Genomic DNA, 7,088 nt, shown 5'->3' on the forward strand with positions numbered 1-7,088 from the left:
CAGGGGATGGAATTTACGGCAGAAGAACCCATCCACCACTCAACCCTGCGTGTGCATTGAAGGTGCTAGGTTGAATCTGCCTGAATTACATCACCGTACTTTGCAAGCAAACCACGCAGACGGACGGAAATAAGAGAGAACATTTAGGCTCCCATCATCACAAACAGACACAGCCACGGGTCCAAATGGGCGCAGCGCATCTCGGATGCCCTGCAGATCACATACAGGATAGTCCAAGCGGCGTAGTTTATCGCGCAGAACCCGCACATTATCACCGGTCAAGTCTATTCAACAGTTTTTCCGGACATAGTCTCGGATTTCCATAGATTACTTAAAATATTGCAACAATTCAAACACTACACGCTCCTGCTGGGCATTCAAGCGTCGGTTCACGGCATACACTTGTCAATCAGACGTGCGCAGGTCATGCGAGTGTTGCATATAAAAACTAACTATTACAAAGCGACTCTCACGGTGAACGACACACATGAACGATCCGCAGTCAGAATCAGCGTGCCTAAGTAAGTTATTTGCATGATTATGCACCAAAAGGTCGACATACCGACGACTCTTTTGATTAGCATTCCAGTGAGGTCACACTTCACCGACGTTCTGTTCGTCCGAGGATACATTCTGTGGACCTACAAGACATTATACCACATTTAACCATCTTACTCGACAACAATCCAGTTGATGAGGCACTCGGCTTAGGCAAAATTGTCCGTACCTTCGTTGCAACCGTGCTGGTGGCGTTCTGCACGTCGTGGGAACCCGGACTGCAAGTGGAACAAGCGGAAAATGACCATTTGTAGCTCGGCACTAGTTTATATACCATTCTGATATTGGGCTCATATGGCCTTGATACACTAGCTGCCCGGTCCAGACCACAAGTCGCCGACTCAGCCACAGCTCTCGACTCGTCCATTTTGAAAACTCACCCCATGATAACCGACTGACTCAGTCGTATGATTACTAGTTCTCTCTGATTTCCTGTTCACAGTACGTTAAGGTAATAATGTGATAGACCTAATTCACTTCAGTTCAGTACCTTTCGACAGTATTGTCAAAGGGAACTGAATGCGATACCGCTGAATTACAGATATGTTCATGCCTGAGAACGTATCAAGCTTTCTCACTGGAATTCTTGCGCTATTCATTCAGGGTTTCAGTATAGCCTGTTGTTAGGACGCGCCCAGACATGGAAAACGTATACGTGCAGATAGTTACGCATCCCCAAGGTCACCATCTGCATGGGTCAATTACTGAAAGCAATGTAACATTGCGATCAAAGAGGCGACAGGAGAGAGTGGAAATTGGCAAGTACGTTTACAAGTGCCGCTGTACCATCTGAAGTCTCTTATTGTTTTGACATAAAGCACACCTACTATTGAGCATTGTAGACCGGATCCTGTGGGGATTACAAGCACATTATACGTATATCCTTACAGCGGTTCTTCTCTGCGGTACGAAGCATCAGCGCTGTGATTCGTTGAACGGAAGAATACTGGATCACGGCAAACTCAGACAACTTTTTTTTATGGACGATGTACCTGGGAGGTTATGTTTAAAGGCGCAGTGCGAAAAGATGATGCCGAGGCTGAATGAACACGAGAGTGCAGAATAAACAACATGAAGAACATACAAAGTGAAGCTGATGTTTTTCGTGATAGTAATAATCGGACGCTAAGAGATAAATAAACAAATTCCACACCGGTGGGGAGTATCTATACGAGAATTCCAAAGGATGTTGACGTCCACAGGGTTCGAGATTTTCTTTAAGTTTTAATATGCGCGAGTCATGTTCCTATGGTAGAAACTCATCAGTGAATACTACTTCTCCTCACTACAGGTTTATTTTTGTGGAAGACAAACCTAACAGTTTTCGTATCTTTTCACATAACAGAATACACTCCCATGCTAAACTTTAGACACCATCGAGAGCCCGAATCTATTTTTGCGACATAGGCTCACTGCATGCAATCAGTGAATGTGGTCGTACCTGTTCGAACTGGAGAAGAAGGATGACATGTAAGCCGCGATTGAGTAGTACCACGTGTAGTCATATACATTGTTTGCTTTCAGGTGGCTTTGCTTCTATAACCACGTATTCTTGAATATAAAATCTCATGTATCCCAAGCACCATTTGTAAAAGCGAGCTTTTAGTTTTCCAATTTTAATGATAGCCACTGTCCCGTGAACCTTATAGCTATTGTGACTACTGCACAATTATTCGCTCCGAAGGGAATTCGTTTCATTCTTAGGCATTTTTGATATTTTGCTATAGACTCTCATATTTGACTTGAATGCCAAGAACTTCTACACCGTCATCAAAGTCGAGAGGTTTACTTTTCATTGTAGTAGGCAGATGACCGCTGTTGAATAGTAACAACACCGGCCTGTGTGCTGAGTTTTGCGAGCCCCTCTTATCTGTCCTGTAAGCAATAAAATAGCCATATATGGGAATTAAAAGTCTCGTTATTGATACAGGGCTTTCATGGTAAAATCTTGTTACTAAGATTATGGATTTTAGCTTTCCAAGAAGGAACCGACGACGTATTCTACGAGAAATGTTTTGAAGTTCAAATCAACATACCTGTACCTTATGACGCACTTATGGCTTGTTAGTCATCAACTCAAATGAGGATTACAGATTCGTAAAGCATTGGCGCTCAAGGTTGAACCTAAGCTGCCTGATACCAGCTATTTTACGATAGAGTAAAACAACCTCCTCTGTTTTTCACAAAACGCTGATCAGATTACCCAGACAATAGTCTTTCTAGTCATGCTTTCTTTCATACGTACGTACAATCATCGCTTTAATCCACACACTTGGTATTCAGCCCATATAAAAGAAGGGGGTTTGGAAAAACACGTTGGGCCTTCGGCCCACTCAGCACGAGTTTTACCAATCACGTGGATGTGAAGACAATCTTATCTAAAGCTTTGCTTGATTCATGTCCGTTGATTTTCTCCTAGCTTCATCTTGTATGGAGGGAACCTATTTATCTGCAGAAGACACAACATTAGCCATTGGGGATATTCGTTCCTGGAGGTTGAGTTATGGAATGGTCTTAAAGCGGACTAAGAGAGCCTCCTTAATCTGTACTTCTGTTACCATGATTCCATTGGCAAACTTTACGCTGCCTGATGAGCTCCACAGTGTTTTATTTGGTTGAACATGCCCAATATAGTGCAGACATTCCGGCAGACCACCAAAGTCAACAGCATCATTAGTGTATAGAACTCCAATTTGCGCCCAAATAAACCATATTAATGTATTCAGCATATGTAAACCGATGGCAAGTTATGCAGAAATAACTAACGGTATCATTAGTATCAACATACGATATTCAGAGTCATTACTTGAAGCTATAAAACCAACCGAATAGCCACTGACTCTGTAGGAACCCTTTATCCCACCACTTTGGCAGCATCTGTAGATCTTTTAATCGGAATCCGTCCCGCCACATCCATGATGGCCCTTGAGCAACGGATTTACACACAGCCTGATCAGTTACGCTTTGAAAATAATTGACAGCAACTTCAACTGCGCACTTCAACTAACTGACAGATATATCCCTTGGGAATGAAATGTGAAGACTAAATTACGCTGCTTCCATCTTGTAGACTCAAAACAGTTGCAAAATCTACACTTACTTGGCGATAAAAAGGCTCTTCAATGTTCTCTTATACTGTTTGAATTTATTATGGCAACAACCATTGCATTTTTGCCTTCGTCTTCAAACCCAGGTTCACATACTATGTTACAAGAAGTAAACGCTAAAAGAGATATAATGATAAGCGCAGCACGAAAAACTTTGGCTTACGTTACCATGTACAAAATAGACTGCCAGTACCTGTTCAACGGCGTTGCTTGACTACGGCCGAGGCAGTCAATATACGCTTGAGAAATCCGGTACTGTGTTGTCAAAAGCCTTTCGTATGAACGATGAGTCTGTCTTGGTCGTTTGACACGAATCAACCAGCCAAGTCACTCAACAGCCTTCTTGACTGTCTCACAGCATCCAACTAGATACGAAATGGGAGGAGAGACAACCAATCGCTCGTGTCTCCACGTTTTCTACTTCATTAACTAATCTTCGCAACGTATTTCATGTTTTTCTCGTGCTTTAACTATTAGATATGTACTGACCTGATGACAAGATCCCGAAAACATTAATGTTCGTCACTGTGTTCCTTTTACAAAGGACTCACTCGTCAGTGGGCTGATTATAATTACGACCAAGACGGTATCACAACACAGCACAATTCACAAGAAAGCAACGATCTTTAAACTTCGAATTCTAAAAGCATGTATATCTCCTAATGAAAATATGAGAACTTCGTATCTTTGCGAGACAAGATACGAATACTTTTTAACTATCTGGCCTATAGGTTGCTTTCAGTCTGACTGCCACTGACTAAATCGATTCGGAAAACGTTTGGCTTGCTCTGGAACAACGGGAGGTCAGTCCGTGGTTTGTTGTACATAAGGCACGCTATAATACTGGTGAATATTAGTGGCAGAGAAGGCATGAAAGACCCAGGACACTTAAGGTAATATGAGTGTCATATATCTCTGTGAACAGAAGTGTCTTGAAAATCATCCAAGCAATCAGAGCCATTTTTGGAACACTGTATGTGTGAGAGAATCGCCACTTTACATTGAGTGCACATTTCTAAATTGCACATTTCTCCAGCCACGTTTCGTAGAAGTACACCTTCGGCTTCAGCGATGCACCTCGGCCCGCCTTATTTATTCAGACAGAATAGATTGCATTGAACATGGTGGCACATTTCAGCTTGGATAAGATTAGTACTTAGGAAGAAATTCTGTTGCTGAATCCCGGGTAACCAACCTGAAATCCAAGTGGACATTCATCTCGAGGGCCGTCGCAGATGAGAGATAAAATATAATCGGACTACTTAAATACTAATGAGTAACATAATTTAGTTGAAAGTATCAATGCGCTGGCCGCTCGCTCGGGGTTTTCAGTTACTTGAATTGTTCTTTTCCGGCTAGAACATAGAAAAACGAAGAATTCGGTCAATCTCAAGGCTCTATATTTGTACTATTCGACTTTCTCCATTTTTAGCGAAAATTCGACTTTGCTCATGAATGCGAACAAAATCGATGGAAATCCCGAACGATGTTTTTAGTGAATCACATGGGAATCTAAGGAACTTGATATGTGCAGACGAATTTTTTCGTCTCCAGGTAACGGCCATAATCTGATGGAATAATTTCAACCGGATTACAGAAAAGAACAAGTCCTGAGCTCCGATATTTTGACCAAGTTGGAGAAAAACTCTTATGTGCGGAAAGAGAACTACGGGAAAAAACGGACGCTATTCTTCTAAACCAATTCATAAACAACAAACGAAAGTGGTTCATGAAAAATGAACGCTATAACAATTTCTACTATATCCCTGCTACCAATAAAATCCGAAAATACGTGCAGGAAAACTACCGAGAGAAACGAAACTTGTTGTTGACTGTATTTTCCACCTATTTAACTTGCACTGGCACATCGGTAAGTCCCAGTTTTCAGTGACGAAGCATGACTTAGGGCGTCTCCCTCCAAACTGTGCAAGAGAAAGCTGACAGTGATGCAGCATTGATGCTCAACAAACGACCACCTTGGTCAAAGAGAGTGATATCGACCGGTAAAACATAAAAAGGAGTAGCATTATCGGAAACCTTCTCTCTCGATTTTAAAAGGAAATAACGGAAGGTTCATCCCGTTGTTGGATACATTTTCCTGTATATGAAGGATTTTTTGGCGTACAGCTACAATATACATATATAATGGTCCTTCTAAAAAATTTTTAGGTGTTGTTCTGGTGATTCATTGATACAAAAACAGAACATTATAGTTGGGTGTGTTTGAGGTGACATGAATCCTGCGCTTTCCACATGATGGTGAATCTTAGGGTGGGCTATTATCACCAAAATCGACTCTGATGAGACTGGAGTTGCAACAAAAACGGGCTTTCTGATGTTTCCAGCGATGGTAATGATCTGTAAGCATACGTAAACAACAGCAAATGCTTTAAGGTTTCATAAACAATTCAGTTTTTCTGATCGTTTCGAATTCTTCTCAAAATGGTTGTTTCAACCTTTAAGGAAGCCCTTCCAAAGTTATCATAGTTGAACTTTCTTTCATGTGTGAAACGTATATCTCCTACTATCGGGCAAAATGTGGGGATTGGTATAGGGAACATGCTTGATCCAAACACACTCGCCTAGCTATTAGGTTTTCAATAATGCTTCTTGAGGAACGTACAGACACGCACTCCACATGCGACAGGACTGTCTGCCTCGCAACGCTCTTTTTGCCCAGTCCTGTTCTTAGTGGGTGAGGTGGAAAATCTATTACCTGGACGTGAGGTATGAAAACAACAAACAATGAATTCCATGGGGTCGACAGCTGCCGCCTGCTTGGATGAAGAGTTTGGGAATCAACTCACCAATGGTTGATGACTTTAGCAGACGTGAGTCAACCAAGTAGTCAGTGGCAACCTAGAAACAATGCTGCGACCTTCCATTCATAATTGCCAAGTTTCCCCAGATGAATGATCATGCTATCGATCCTCATGGTAGACTATGTCTCCCATGCTCTCCCACTTTCCGGTGACGGAAACCGTATCGGCCTACAACAAAGTACCTTTGGTATATGGTTTGTAGCTGATGAGCCAAAATTAAACTGCATTAAGCTGAACAATCCGAAATATAAGTCGTGTTTCTGTGTGATCAGATCATGTCCTTTCGGGTGTGTAAACTGAGCTGGAGGCCCTGATGATAGTTACGTGATTTTGTTTGCACCTGTTTCAGATAAGTGACAATTCTAACCATCAGTAATTGAGGTCCAAGCAAACAGAGATCGGTCATCTTCTGGAAACACAATGTCCTTTCCAGACGTTGTCGTAGTACTGGTGTATTAGTCCATGTGAATAATCGAGGTGGAAAGATTTCTCAACATCAAAAGTCCCAGTCTCCTGATATATGATCGGACAAGTATGCTAATTTGCCCTTGTCACTCCCTTTCTCCTTCTGTGTCGTCTAATGAATGAGGTACAGCTCTCC

The sequence above is a fragment of the Opisthorchis viverrini genome (genome assembly GCF_000715545.1).
Source record: "Opisthorchis viverrini unplaced genomic scaffold opera_v5_150, whole genome shotgun sequence".
Taxonomy (NCBI): domain Eukaryota; kingdom Metazoa; phylum Platyhelminthes; class Trematoda; order Opisthorchiida; family Opisthorchiidae; genus Opisthorchis; species Opisthorchis viverrini.